Source organism: Battus philenor, unplaced genomic scaffold, assembly GCF_028537555.1.
Source record: "Battus philenor isolate CCGP_79_NKW_IND1 unplaced genomic scaffold, ilBatPhil1.0.hap1 SCAF_10, whole genome shotgun sequence".
NCBI classification, from domain to species: Eukaryota; Metazoa; Arthropoda; class Insecta; order Lepidoptera; family Papilionidae; genus Battus; species Battus philenor.
The window spans coordinates 14,922,902-14,938,057 of NW_027181662.1; the positions used below are offsets into that span (position 1 = coordinate 14,922,902).

At 33.7% G+C, this 15,156-nt stretch overlaps 1 protein-coding gene across 1 annotated transcript in view; it reads right to left on the reverse strand.

The window, feature by feature from the left end:
- VAChT (Vesicular acetylcholine transporter) overlaps window positions 1–15,156 on the reverse strand; it is a 31,699-nt gene that overhangs the window by 16,056 nt on the left and 487 nt on the right. The window lies entirely within an intron of this gene.

Here is a 15,156-nt window from a genome sequence, read left to right on the forward strand (position 1 = left end):
AAAAAAATCTTTATATTACACGTACTTCCAAACATATAGAAAATTGTTACTTTGAAATAGGTTACATTAATTAAATTTTTTATATTAAAATGCCTCTTGACTGATAAAAAAACAATAATTAATTTTGATATATAACTATCCGAAGGTTGAAATTCTTTTTTACTATATTATCATTACGTTGTTAATTATTTGTAAAACCATTGATTTTTGGACAGAGTGTCGTCGTTCATTCATTTCGTACACGCCCACTGGAGGGCATAGGTCTCCCACAAAATATCTATGGCGATATACAAACGCAGTGTGGTATTATGGTACGCAGAGGACATTGCCACCCGTCTTTTAGAAACTTGTTTTGTGCGTAGCGCCAATCCTATATAATTAATGTACAAAGTGTGAATTACAAAATATAAGATTTTATCGCGGGAATTGAACCTGAGACCTATGGTTACATGTCTTAGTCCTCTGGACTACCATTACTTATGTACATATTTTCACTCCTTTGAAGATTTTCCACCTATACCTCATCATGTATATCAAATTTGTTGATACCTTTAACTAAAAAATTGTCTGAGTAAGATGAAGTAATTTTTTTTGTCTATATCATGGATGCACAGACCGCGGCCCGCCGGTCGAATAATGGTGGCCCGCAGACAGCAAAAATAATACTCTCGTACATTCGAAAAGTATTGAATTCTATTCCAGAATAAAACCAAAAAAAAATTAATTAATTACCTATACTTCAGTTCATGATTTGCCCGAGTGGCCCCTAGTCTTAATAAGTCTGTGCAACCATTTGCTATATCATCTGTCTCATTGTTACTATGTTATTGAGGTAAAAATCAGATAACCGCTTGAGTGTTTTAATTTGTACCATTGACAACATTCATGAACTAGAATCGAAAGAGGTAGACTTCTGCAAGAAGTCATTATAATTTGGTTAATATACAAGAAGAACCGCGTGCTTCACCAGGTTGAGTTGGACACGATTTTGGTCCAGATGTTCACAGGATACGGGGGATTTGCTGAGTGCATGCATAGGTTTAACCTCAAAGAAACCCTTTATCACCTGTGACCCAGCGGTGGACCAGACCGTGGCACACCAGGACACCGGCTATCCAGTATTTGGCATATTATGAACAGAATACCAGTTCCAGTTTTAGGAAAGGAAAGAAGAAGAAATCATTGCCTCATTGGTGAACCAAGAGGGAAAGCGCCAGGTCTCTCCGAAGTACTGTTTCAAGGTAATAGAAAAAGTTATAAAAAGAGACAAAACCAAATAGTCGGGAAGTAAATAATGTGTGATAAGAGTGAAAAAAAGGGAAAATAATACGATAGGTATAATAATAGATATAGATATGATCAGAAAAGCATTAAACCAAATATTTAATGCGCAGAAAATAAAATAAAAATAGTAAAAGAAGACGGATAAAAGTAGAGCGAGAGAATAAAAATTATTATGAGAATAAATTATTAAGAAAATTTTGTCCCTGTCCATCTATCACAAGGAGAAGCGAGTAGCGCCAAAACCGGGAGCATAGAGATATCTTTAAAAAAATATGCAACCTACACAAGGATTACTTAAAATCACAATACATTAAAGTCCAAGTTAATAATAAGTTATTTCCCGACATAAATAGTGTAAGTTACAGAAAAAGTCGAAGTAAAAACTTGACGTTCTTAAATAACATAAACTTAAAAAAGCTCGCCTCCTTCACTCTATTTCAAGAGTAAAGAAAACACGAGACTTGTACCCGAGTCCCCGAGGACTTCGACACCACAATGCCTGTAAGCCCGTATTCTCACAAACATAAGAATTCTCGTTCAACGCGAAAAAAAGGGAAAATCTAAATTGGTTTTTCCCGCTTTCCATTCGTACGGGGAGAATGGCTAAAACTGGATTACACCGCCCGACTCCCTCGGGGCTGCGGGGCATGAGGCGCGGGGAGAGGGGAAGGGGAACCCCCATTTTTCAAGGGGGGAATCACCATAAACCCGGCGGACGGCGTTACGAGCTAGCGTCACGTTATAAGTCGCTTTTTATTTATTTGTTATTTTCGGAATACTTTTAGCTAAAAATAGACGAAATTAACACGGGGAGGTCATTTAAAAGCTTTTCATAAATATATAATGAACAGAGAATAAAAAATTTCGTTTACTTATTCATGTCTGCGGAATATATAGCCATTTCAAGGTATAGGCCTCTTTTAAAGATCGCAATGAAGACCGGTCTTGGATTGTCAGACTCCAGCGACTTATTTCGACTTCTTGCAATCTTAATTAAGTCATCAGTCCAGCTTATGGGGGGCCTATCCATGCTGCATCTACAGGTTAGTTGTCGTAAGTCAAGAAGCTATCAGTTTCAACTGCTGTCAGCTGCATGAGCGATGTGCTCACACTGCCATTTCAGACGAGAAATTCTTCGAGCCACATCGGTGATTTTGATTGTTCTGTGCATCTTCTCGTTTCGAATTCAATCTCGCAACGAACTCCGAGTATAGCCCACAAAGAATTTACTAATGATAAAATAAAAAAAAAATATTTGTTGGTTGTGGAATGGAATAAATTGTTTTATCTCATTTCAAATGAGCACACGAAGATTTTAAAATAAAATGTTTGTTTTCTATTTTAGTTGAAAAGCAGTAATATTAAATAGGATTAAATCAAATTCGTGCTAGAGATAGTTAAAAAGTCTGTACGCTTATACAACGATATATGAGAATGGATAATAAATTTAAAGGTACGAGCTGAACCAATAATTTAAAATATACAGTACAAGTATGTATAACAGATCGAAATGTACAAAATCGCGTCCCAGCGGTGGGACAGTTGGACGTTGTAAACAAAGACAGTGACAAAGGTTGTTACAAAGTAATTTTTTAGAAATTTTTTGGTGACATACAGAGATACACACATGGATCATAGTGGCATGAATCCCCTGTAAGCAATAGGGTTGGTAATAAGTTACATGTACCTGTCTGAGAGCCGTTAGCGATATAAGTTGAAATACAGGATGTTCCTAAGTTTAATTTTTAAAAATAATTTTTAATTTTTTATACATTTAAGTTTACAGTTATCTTCAAAACAACTATGCAGTCATTTAAATACATCGATATTAAATCAAACATGTTATTTGTTGTGTATAATAGAGTTTATTTAATTGTATGTAATCTATAGTGCTGGTAGAATATATTAATACTGTTAGTTCTAGGAGCTTCTATAGTTACAATTCAAATTTAAATCTAGACAAACGTATTACAGTTTGAAAATTGATAATAGCCTAAGGTAGCAATCGTACACGGTTTTGTAGAATACTAATCCTACCTAGGATGCCTTGCTGTTCACAGAGTGTATCAGTCAAAAATATAATGCTGTCAAGTATTTTGAAATATAAAATGTTATAAACTTTATATTAAATAACAATAATTATTCATACATCAATAGATATATCAAGAATTTCTCGGAAAAATAATGCAGTGTGTCTGTTGAGTGCTGGAATTTCTAACCAAATTATTTCATCTAGTGCAGATACAAAAATGTAAATGAAAAAGTGTAAATAAAATTATTTTTACGTTTTTATTTACTTACTACTTATAACTTCACGCACGTAACTTATTTGTCACTTATTTTTATGACTTTTTAACCATCAAGTCGATGTAATATCACGAGAAATATAGAGTGAAAATATTTTCATTCTGCTAAAAATAAAATAAAGATTTATGTTCGGAACAGCCGCTTTTATTGTTTGTCTATCCCTTATATATTAACATACAAATATATACATATATATAGAGAGAGAAGGAGAAAGAGAAACAGACGTATAACATTTTTTTATAGGTTTGACGCAAATGTCTTCTTAGAAAGTATGAATATCATATTGCTTTGTAGGTTTAACTTGAATTTGTATAGGAGAGTCCAATCTTATTTTAGTTTCTGTAAAATTTACATCTTCTAGTTTTTTCTTCATGTGTACAAGTGAATGTGAATAATGTTTACAATTTGCAATATCGACCTGAACGCAGTACATACGAGTACATAATTGATGATGTTCGAATTTAAATCGCCATTCCAATCTTAATTTGAATGCATTAGAATGGTTGAAGATTAAAAAGTATTGTCACTATAGTGGCTAGTAATATAGCATGTTCTTATGTCGATTCATATACCTACTGCAAGTAACAACTCCTAAAGATATCTATGAAGGAATATACCGTAATCTCCGCGCTTGGAAGGTTGTCGATCGCAGCTTGATAAGGTGCTTGTAAAGGTTGCTGCGGTTCATCCTCTGGACAAATTATTTGTGAGTAGTTGCAATCCTAAATAAACAATTCACAAAGTGTGAATTATATAAGATTGTATATCGGGAATCGAATTCGCGACCTATGTTCGCAAGGTTCAGTTCTCTACCGCTAAGCTACCACTACTCTATTTATGATGTGGATTATGTATGCATAAATAGGAGGATTTATCTGTGTCTTATATTACATAATAAATATTTTTTTAAATGTAAGTAAAAAATACAAAATAACCCACAAAGGATGATAATCGAATCTGAATTATCTAAACAAGTCTATTCACCGCTGTTAGAAGATAAGATCCTGCACCTTTTGCAAACCACACTGACGTAATTGGAGCACCAAAACCGCTTCCCAAATCGTCGGTTACCGCCGAAACAATTAACCGGAAATGAATTAGATTTTGTGCTGGCAACACTGGATAATTTGTAGGCAACACTGTGCCATTAAATTGGCGCGAAACAAGACGCACCGGTAATTGTGCGAGGGGATCGTCGGGGAGATGAAGCCATCTCACTATAACTGAGGGTGCTTCTGGTAGTTTTAATCTGAGCTTTAATACAAAGGTATAGGGTTGATTTATGCTCGCTAGACTCATCTTGATAGTAACAGAGATCAGGTATATCGCACGGCGATGTAAAATGATGTAAGAATGTTTATTCAGGCGGCGTCTAATATCACGTATTTGTTTACAGTCTACGTTTAGCGAGGAAACGTAAAAGAATTATTTATAGCGATGTGAGATAGAAGAATCCAATTGGATATAGCCTTCAGTTAATAAATCGAAATATTCAAAAGGAACCGTGATCTGAGAAGAACATAACAAACTCAGAGGACTATTCATGGTCACTTACACAAATAGAAAGAAATGACGCAAAAATAAAATCTATTCTCTAATAAACCACACTTGCATTGCTTACGTAATTTATTAGCAAGAGATATCGACATATTGTCGAAATAAATTATTAGTACACTACAGTCAATTCTAGATAAATCTTTCCCTCTGAGATATTCAATAAGATCGATTTAAAACGCCATATGTCCACCGATTTCTAAAGATCTTAATACATTCTCCGGTGATAAATATTGCATATCGGCCTTTGGAAAGAGACAATTGGCTAATTTCGGCTTCGTAGAGCACTATCTCTGTCCCACACTACCTTTGTGGCTTTTTATCAGTCGTATATTGTGTGACAAAGATAACACTCTACGAAACCGAAATTAGCCAATTGTGTCGATGTGCATTATTTATCGTCAGGTGCTGTACATTGCAAATAATTTTTATTAATCTTAAAATACAAAAGATAACAAAAATATCATCCTGTATAAATCCCTGTCAAGTGAACTGTGGTCCCCACGGACTAAAGCGTGATGGTGCTTTAGCAATAAACCTTTTATCTCACCCCAGTACCGTTCAAAATAAATACAACCAAATGATAAACGAACAAGCAACGTTTTCTCTCTCCCTCTATCCCAGGCCCCAGGAGGTCCGTACGTATCTCCCAAACTTTAATGCCGTAACAAAGATAGAAGCGAAGAAAATGGCTCAATAAAACCAAAAGCCGTCTTACACCGCGAGTAAAAACATAAGAGCGTCAAACTCACTTATTCTAGTCTTTACATCTAAAACCAAAAGGGGCTATAAAAGAGTCAATTTTTTGTGTGACTTGTGTCGTTTTATTTTGAAAGTGAGAATCCGTTTTGAAATTTTACGAGAAACTCAAGGTATACTCGGATTAAAGACAATAACATTTAGTTAAAACAGTTTTTTTTTAGTTTACGTACATTTTATTAGACTAGAACATTCCAAAGTAAATTTGAAGATTTTAAAACATTAGGCTTTAGTACAATAGCAACCTTTTTTGCTCATGTTTTTGTATGTTAGTGTTCAAGCCTTTTAAACCTTATTTGAAACTATGTAGAAGTCAACTAATTATTATGATCGTTTTTATTTAATCATTGGTGTTTTGCTTATTTTTAATGACGCTATTTAAATTATGATCACTTCCTTATACCTGTTCCATATTGGTATCTTCAGGTTGTGCACCAGTATCTGTGCGGCGGTTGCCTTATTCGCCATATGAATCTTGCATCTTTAGTCTCGTATAATGACGATAAACTACACCTACCTCTGTTATATTTAGTTTTACAAAATAAATGAACAATGTATCTTACCACAGTATTTTCTTCTTTTTTTAATAAAGATATTTAAGGCAGTGTCCGAGAGGGCGCCCTAGAGATGGGGATCTCTGCACAATCAGGCAATTTTCCTGGCGCTACGCCGTAGGGGCGCTACGCCGTAGGGACGCGGACGGGTCGTAACTTATCGGTTGTGGCCTACGGCTAATTTGGGACGTCTAAAGCTGCGTACACACTAAGGCGATAACTTAAATAAATATCTATGTACCATTTATTTCATTAAATAAAAAATGAAGTATGAAAGCTTTATAGTGTAAATATAATATAGTATAATCTCTCCCGTAGCAGTCAATTAATGTATTGTAAATAAATACGTTATTATTATATAAGTTACATATATATAGCCAAAGCCTTTTAATGTTAACAACATATTAAAATTAATTATTTTTTAATTGTATCAGATTGTAACATTCCAATAGATATAATTAATTATTGTAACATATTTCAAAGTGGTCAAGGGATTAGAAATAGCTGTAAAAGTTTTAGAAGCTTTTAGAGGATAAAAGCTATACGTTCACCCCTCATATATTTATACCAATCATTTTACATATGTAAATCTAATTTAGATCTTTACCGCATGAGCTATTTAACTCAACCGAGAATCCCAAAAATAAAATTCTAATCGATTACTAAAAATATTATATATATATATATATAAACTTAAAAACAAAAGACTACTTTCATATATTTATAAAAATAACTAAAACAAGTTTATAATTAGAACAAAAGCCAGAACAATTCTGTACGAGGTAGTCGGGTGAAGATATCGAAGAAGAATTTATAAATAAACTCTTTCTTACTAGTCTAAGCCGAATTTTAAATTGATAAAGAGAAAATATCGGTCTGGTGAATATGTAAAACTCTCACAAGAGTACCGTCAGTTATTTCTAACCGACGTTTATTACAAAACGCTCGTTTGTTCACGCCCCTTCTGGTTTGTTCCTTGATAAGATAAGACGAGAGGGCGCTCGTTGGACTGCGTTATCCCGGATATGTGTCGCTTTAATACCACTTCCGACGGGACGAGGTTCGCAAACTGCTTACTTGTGACGTTCAATGTATAACACTTTACAATTCATTGCGTACTCGGAACTAGGGTCTTATATATTGTCCTTCATAAGTCTGAATGTACAGCATATTTAATAAAATTCTCATGTTCGTATTATGTTGCGTAGAATCATTGTCAATCAACATCGAAAATCCTATATTATATAATGAACAAAGCGTTTAATTATATAAGATTTTAACCCTGGAATCGAACAAGCAACCCACCATTATTAGTCTCAATTAGACAAACGCCTATTTAAATATTATATATGGAAATATAATCAACATATAAACACATATATGAAAATATGTATTTAATAAATATAGATATTTGCAAAATTATCAACACTAGAAATAAAGACTTTTTTTGAGTAATCCTATTATTATTGTAAGTATATCTGTATGGTTATATTTTCAGTCGAATAAGGTTCTTTTGTATTTTTTCTTTCTAAACAAGTGCAACATTCCAAAAATTATAAATAGTCCTGTTTATTGCAGATAATGTCAATAAATCGATAGACGAACTAATAGTGCTGCATTTAGTTTTTACGTAAGTTGGAGAAAGCAGAGAAGGTGAAGAAAGAGAGGCGATGTATGAAAAAGAATGAAAGACATTGAATTAAAATGATGTAAAACATTACAATGTAAACAGAGACCCATGTCAGGTCTACCCAAGATAGGGGCTGAAAGAGACGTTTACAACGGGGTGAAATGAAACGATAAAAATAGTTCATTGTATTTATACGATTTACAATCAACCGCAGGCAAACACGGAAACATCTAGTTACAATCCGTCATCGGAACAACGGCACGCAATTGTCAATTGTTTCTACTTCGAACGGAACAAACCTAATCCTCTTGATAAAGGGAGCGCTCGGTCGACCCTCGCCGCAACAAAGCCAGGGGTTCCCTTGTTTGAGGGTCGCAGAGAACGGAGACAGTGTCTTTGTGCTCTGCAACCGCGTCGCGCTTAACTGCCTTTGTTTAGGGATTGCATCTTTGTTATTACAATTCATAACCAAAGCAACTGGTAATTTTAAATAGACTTAATATCTTTAGTTAGATAAAATTCATTTATTCATCATTGGAACATTTTACAGATTTCTTATCTATTTTATTTTAACTCTACTGTGTTTCGCAGTGTTATAACTGTGAAGAAGAAGCAGGAAGAAACTCCACAACAGCATATATTTTTATAAAGTTTAACACAGATTTATACATATACACTTTATAAGATATAGCCTAAATCTGTGATTCCCAAAGTGGCCTATATCGACCCCTAGGGGTCTATGACAACCTGCAAGGGGTCTACGTCAGCGAAAAAAAATTTGCGGGTCCATGAAATGATAATGGGGGTCCACGATAGTGGATCTCAACACATACACTGATAGTACCTATTTTCTTACATCATACTATCTTATAATATTAAAACATTTACATTACTTATAAAAGTACCTATGAAGTAAAAAATTATTACATATGTTTATAAAATTATGAAGAATTATGAGAGTCGCAGTCTCAGAGCTTCGCTACCTTGCACTGACTTGTTCAATTCGTCACTCTATAAATACGAAGGTGGTACAAACAAATAAATTTATAGGAAATCAATATCAGGTAAGTAGGGGTTCTACCCAACACGGAAAAACATGGTAAGGGGTCTACGACACAAAAAAAGTTTGGGGAACTCTGGCCTAAATCAAATCAAAATAATCAGGTGACATCACTATCAAGGATTTTTATTATTTAAATATTACTTTATTGAATAATAAGCATTTTCCGTCAATATACTTTTAATAAGCTGATTAAATTTTATAAAAATCTTGTTCTGTTAATTACAGAATAAATACTGAAGAAATTGAACTGTAATAATATAAAAGTAAGTGTCTTAATATGAAATACCGCAAAGTTTGAAGACTGTCTGTGGTCAGTATGTGTTGCTAGTGATCACATATGGATCCGAGGCGTGGTCGCTCACCATGGGCTTTTTAAGAAGGGCCAATGTCACCCAGAGACCAATGGAGAGGGTTACGTTTGGAGCTTTGTTGTGTGAGCGAATAAGAAATGAGAACCAAAGTCACTGAGGTAGATTGAAGAATTGATCGCGACAGCCGATGAGACCGGCAGACCTGGCTTTAGTAACCATCTCAATAGAACGTGATGTCATTTATTAGTATTTTATACTATTTAAAACATATCAAAAATTTTTTAAATAAATTGAGCATATAGATCTAGTATTTCAAAGCAGCACTACGCTCATTTTGCATCAGATAGAAAGTAATATTCTTAAACCGGCAGGTGTTTTAAAATATTATCAATATAAAAAAAAACATTATTTGATATATAATATAAAACATTTAATATTGTACAAGGGCACTTTTTGTATAAACATCATTTAATCACTTTTACGTATTTATAAGAAAATGAAAGAGAGATGAGAGGTCGTACAAGGGACGAGACTTCGTGTTACGAAACGATTATTTATTATTTACGTAGGTAAATTGAAATTGGAACGCGGCGGGGTGAGGCGACGTGAGTATTGATCTCAGGTAGCGCTGGTGCGGTAACACATAACGTGTAAAATATAGCTATAGCGTTTTAACGTAAAGAAAATAGCATTTATGTCAAAAAAGCTATAATAAATTATTACTTTTCTTATTAATTATGTAACTGATGATGTTATAGATTATATATGTTATTTTTGACATATCGCCTGATGTTAAGCAATGACAAAGTCTGTGGTACTATATGCTTGCCTAGAAGACACTTATTTACACTTGTCTTGAAGACTTAGTTTCAATTGTCTGGAAACGATGACGTCATATATATAATGATAGGTTATAGATTTATAAGTTGTAAAGAGATTTGTGTATAGATATTTAGTTGACAAATAATATATAGGCTAAATGTGTATGCTATATGTATGTCGCAATATCACAAGTAAACAAATATATGATTATATAATAAGAAACATTGCTAAAAAATACAGATTACTACACATTAAAATTATTTATTGTTTACTTTCTGTCTCTGCAGAATTTGTACTGCCAAAAACTATTGGCCAGTCGTATTTAAAAAAAAATATGTATAGTATTTAAGGGTGATTTTAATAAAGAATGATTGAAGGAGGTCTAAATGCTTAAAAACTTTTTGCTTTAAATGAGTTTATATTAAAAAAAAAACAAGTAATACATTAGGTAATACTATGATTTATTTTTACAAATTTGCGAGAACATAAAAACTCCAAAATTACATTGCTTCGTTATTTTGAATTTAACATGTGAAAAAGTTTATTTTATGATTTTTAACGAATATCGCAGCCTCAGTCAGTCAGCAAGTCCAAAAAAGTTTAAAAACAACTATGCACGAAAGTCCAAACAAACAACCGAGTATTTGACTCTAGTAAGTGTGGAGATGTTGTATAATCCTTAGTAAGACAAAGGTTAATATATAGCTACTTCCGTTATGTAGTATAATCCTAAGTAAGACAAAGACTAATATATAGCTACTTCCGCTATGTAGCAGTAGTCGCGCATTTTTTTTGCACCGCTATCCGGCCATGCGGCACATGCGGCAAAGAATGCGAATTACACAACTACCACCGTTAAATCACTCAACACGTGTTTCACCCTTCCACGGGGCAACCTCAAGAGGAATGTTACACCGATTAGTGCCAAACACCGAACGAGCTCAGTCCGTCACCGCTCTGCATGACTACTGCTACATAGCAGAAGTAGCTATACATTAGTACTTTTCTTACTTAGGATGGACTTCCGCAAAGTAACGCCTGAATCTTTTAGATAGTTGGATAATCCTACCAGTAGTTTTTAAGAAGCTGAAAAAACGATGACTCCGTTCAAACACGCTATTAAAAAGACTAAAGGAAGAGTAGATTTCCCGCTTTTCCTTTTTATATGAAAATATGATTTTTTAATAAACGTCACATCAAGCTCTGTGGATAAAATTTCATTAAATTCCTTCTTAGCTCATGTCTACTTTACAAAAGAAATATTTTTTAATAAATTTTAAGTCTATAGGCCTCATGTTTATCTAGATATCATGATAAGACAATTCGTAGGGAAAATGTCTTACATAAAATATATGTAGATTAGACAGTGAATATAGGCCGCCTCGAGCCGGCCTTATTGTAAATCTACGTGGAAAATCTTTCCAGATGAGTTGACGTTTTGAAATTGAAAAGACGATGCCGATAATATTCGAGTTGTTATGTGTAAGTGTTGCAGGTTACCCTTTGTATAAGATATTCTAACTAAATCAAATACGGGCGAATGATTTGGAAGTAAAATGAGGCGGCGACAACCCACAGTGCCCGGTGACGCGTGCTAGTCGGGGATGCCCCGCGGCGGGCGTTGTCGAGTACTCGCCGAGCGGGGATTTACCGGAGACCCGATATCAAATATTCATATTGCAACCCCTCGCGATACACGAACACTTGAAACTCTCGTCAATAATTTAGATTTTGAATAATACTACTTTCTTTGTTATTTAAAACGATACCATGTACTATGTATATGTGTATTTATGAACGTAAACAAGGAAAGAAAGGCGATGTGTGAAAGAAGATGAAATGACGTGAAGAGTGAAAGATTTCGTGAAGGATGTAATTAAAAGAGAGAAAGAATGTGTAAAAAAAGAAAGAAGAAATAGCAATGAAAATAAATAATGAAAAAATTATTCCTACCCGCATTGTAACATCCCTGCTCTAAATAAATTAGGAACGAGAATAAAGTAAAAAAAACATGTACAATAAACAACACCTATAAATCAATTCTTAAACAACATAAGATTATGAATTTAATTAAAAACATTTAAAAGATTACTATTGTAATGTGAAGGATTTTTAAGTGATAATAAAGCTATGAAATAAATTACTTTGACTACTGTATTATATATTGTAAAAGTGACCACTAAAAACCCGTCTGTGTTTGTAGTGGGCTCTTACACGCGTTTGGAACCCTCCTAGTCTTATCAAATTCTTTAATCTGGCATAAATATGACGACATATTTTTAATTATCAACATCATTGATTTTTTTATTTATGTATAATAAATAGTTTCATATATGTAATCATTTTAAGTGTTTACTATGAAATATGAAGTAACAATACTTGATGTCGTTTCAGATAAAGAAAAATTTAAGACTGTATTTTAAAGAGTGTAAGTCGCAATTGCGCCTAATGATTCTCCTATCTCCTTTTTCCATCGGACAACAAGATGCACGGATTCACGATATGTACACGTTTTAAATTCCTTCCACCCGCACTATGCGTTTTGCTAATACATTTATAGTCCGAACAGCCGAGGAGTTTAACAACTAACCAGCGTCATTGTTTCCAATTATAACTTAGGAGTCTTCAAGACAAGAGTGAATAGGTTTCTTATAGGCAAGCATGTAGATCAGGCAACAGAGGTTAAATACCACGCCTGTGAATGAAATGAAAATTTCCAGGCGCAGAATTGGTCGAAGCTTCGAGAAGTATCTAAAGAATAGAATTCCTAGTTTTAGTCTTTACATTTCCATTCCATTTCTAAGACTAAATATACCAGTAATTTATTCGAATCATTTGCAATATATTATTTAAATAATAAAATAAATCACGAATACGACAAACAAAACGTCTAAATTGGTAAAAAGCACTAAACCACTTTATAGTAATTAATAAAAAGGGGGAGCTCTAATATTTGCCAATTAGCAAAGCCAAACTCCCGATATCGAGTTACAGCGGGATCGACGGAAATAGGCTCCGATTCGGGGTGGAGCTAGGGTGACAATGTTTCATTATTAAAGAGGGACATTCCTGATATATCTTTCGACTCGTGTCGAGCAGAACACGAGGCTTGAATAATCATATGGAAGAAACTTCATAACGACACATCTTTAAATAAAGTTTAAAACAGATTTATTATATACTATCAAACATAGCCATAATGAAATTAAAATAATCAGGCGACATCACTGCCAAGGATTATCATTTAAATTTTCGTTTATTAAATAATAAGCTTTTTTCGTGTTTAATTTTGGAATTATGTCAATACAGAGGAACTCATTTGACTCTCACAGAAGATTTTCGTGAATAATATATTACGACAGTACATAGACTTTATTAATATGAAAACCATGTACTTACTGTACAAATATAACGTCAAATAAATACATTTAAAAAACTTTCAAGTTAAACGGTTTTTTGATATCCATATTGTGGTGGTTGTGAAAAAATATGTACCATATTGGAACGGCGTCCATCTTGAATTTTAATTTTTGACATAATCATCGTGTTTTACTAGTGTAGCATTTGATACCCATATTGAGAGGATTAAAGAAAAATATGTAATCCGCCATTTTGTATCGGCGGCCATCTTAGATTTATAATGTTATTGATTTTATTATATTATATTGTCATCTAAATTAAATGTGTGTACCAAATTTCAGATCAATCTGACAACGGGAAGGTGCGTAAATTTCAATTTCTAATTTTGACCCAAACAAATAAATTCAGTACGGGTCGAACTTAATAAAACCGTTTAATTACAACTCAATTTGCAGAGAATTGAAAATCAATGAATGGAAAAGACGTGATGTATAGAAATCAAACGTATTAATAAAGAATGTAAATGTTTGATCATTATAAATTCCAAGCATCCTTGACACGTTTCTAAACACGCTAAAGATAATCCTGCCGTCCCTCTTTATTCAATAAGGGCCATGTAATACAAATATTAGCTTATCATTACCCATCGTATTACAAGGCAGTAAAGTTCAATTTGCAATGTGAGTACTGTTAGTTTAGGACGAAACGAGTGTTTGCGGATCGAAGCATTGTTTTCTTGACATAACCGTGTTTTCTTTGGAAATTCATTTTGTTTTTGGACGTATCATGGATCAGGGATAACGGTTTGGGATTTCCGAACGCAACTGTGATCCATCAATCAGCAGATTATACTTATAAAGTGATAATTTTAGCTGATGATGGTGATTAGAAAGAACCTGACAAGCTAAACAGTTTCAATACTTTTTTTTCGTTTACAGGCGAAGCATTTGACCTCTGTCTCGCCAGATATTATGTGATGTCAAGGTATACGATGCCATATGCTTGCCTATAAGAAACCTACTCACTCTTGTCTTGAATACTCCTAAGTTATTAACTTGAAACAATGACGCCGGAAGGTTTTTCCACTCCCTGGCTGTTCGCACTATGAAAGTATTAGAAAAACGCATAGTGCGGGTGGAAGGAATTTCAACCGTGTACGTATCGTGTAGTGCGATGAAAGAAATTAGGGGAATTATTTGGCGTAATTGCGAATCACACTCTTCAAAATGCAGGAGGTTTGCAGTTTTTCGCAGTTGTAACTGATGATTTTATTGTATGATATTATTTAGATAACTTAGATCTGCTTGACTGGAGTAATTTTACCAGTCATTAATTTATTTATACTTTATAATACACCAGAGAGAATAAATAAAAAAGAAACTTTTTGTATAGAGGTACAAGTAGCGGTATTATCGCTCGACGCGATCTCTTCTAAACAACTTTTGGATGGAGATACGAGATATAAAAGAGAGGGCAGTTTCGGGTGTACATATATAGATACTTGTGTATACA